Source organism: Oncorhynchus masou, chromosome 5 (assembly GCF_036934945.1).
Source record: "Oncorhynchus masou masou isolate Uvic2021 chromosome 5, UVic_Omas_1.1, whole genome shotgun sequence".
Taxonomy (NCBI): Eukaryota; Metazoa; Chordata; class Actinopteri; order Salmoniformes; family Salmonidae; genus Oncorhynchus; species Oncorhynchus masou.
In genome coordinates, this window is record NC_088216.1 from 9,689,888 (window position 1) to 9,691,419 (window position 1,532).

The window sequence follows — 1,532 nt, forward strand, 5'->3', positions numbered from 1 at the left end:
AAACTCTTGAACGTGCCGTCCTTGGCACAGCTCTCCCGCTATCTCTCTCAGAATGACCTTCTTGATCCAAATCAGTCAGGTTTCAAGACTAGTCATTCAACTGAGACTGCTCTTCTCTGTATCACGGAGGCGCTCCGCACTGCTAAAGCTAACTCTCTCTCCTCTGCTCTCATCCTTCTAGACCTATCGGCTGCCTTTGGATACTGTGAACCATCAGATCCTCCTCTCCACCCTCTCCGAGTTGGGCATCTTCGGCGCGGCCCACGCTTGGATTGTGTCCTACCTGACAGGTCGCCTCCTACCAGGTGGCGTGGCGAGAATCTGTCTCCGCTCACGCGCTCTCACCACTGGTGTCCCCCAGGGCTCTGTTCTATGCCCTCTCCTATTCTCGCTATACACCAAGTCACTTGGCTCTGTCATAACCTCACATGGTCTCTCCTATCATTGCTATGCAGACGACACACAATTAATCTTCTCCTTTCCCCCTTCTGATGACCAGGTGGCGAATCGCATCTCTGCATGTCTGGCAGACATATCAGTGTGGATGACGGATCACCACCTCAAGCTGAACCTCGGCAAGACGGAGCTGCTCTTCCTCCCGGGGAAGGACTGCCCGTTCCATGATCTCGCCATCACGGTTGACAACTCCATTGTGTCCTCCTCCCAGAGCGCTAAGAACCTTGGCGTGATCCTGGACAACACCCTGTCGTTCTCAACTAACATCATGGCGGTGGCCCGTTCCTGTAGGTTCATGCTCTACAACATCCGCAGAGTACGACCCTGCCTCACACAGGAAGCGGCGCAGGTCCTAATCCAGGCACTTGTCATCTCCCGTCTGGATTACTGCAACTCGCTGTTGGCTGGGCTCCTGCCTGTGCCATTAAACCCCTACAACTCATCCAGAACGCCGCAGCCCGTCTGGTGTTCAACCTTCCCAAGTTCTCTCACGTCACCCCGCTCCTCCGCTCTCTCCACTGGCTTCCAGTTGAAGCTCGCATCCGCTACAAGACCATGGTGCTTGCCTACGGAGCTGTGAGGGGAACGGCACCGCAGTACCTCCAGGCTCTGATCAGGCCCTACACCCAAACAAGGGCACAGCGTTCATCCACCTCTGGCCTGCTCGCTCTCCCTACCACTGAGGAAGTACAGTTCCCCGCTCAGCCCAGTCAAAACTCTTCGCTGCTCTGGCCCCCCAATGGTGGAACAAACTCCCTCACGACGCCAGGACAGCGGAGTCAATCACCACCTTCCGGAGACACCTGAAACCCCACCTCTTCAAGGAATACCTAGGATAGGATAAAGTAATCCTTCTCACCCCCCCTTAAATGATTTAGATGCACTATTGTAAAGTGGCTGTTCCACTGGATGTCAGAAGGTGATTCACCAATTTGTAAGTCGCTCTGGATAAGAGCGTCTGCCTAAATGACTTAAATGTAATGTAAATGTAATGACAGGGTGATTAACAAAAGGCTAAGCTGTGTCTCAATATATTTCACTTGTGATTTTCATGAATTGGAATATTTTCTAGGAAT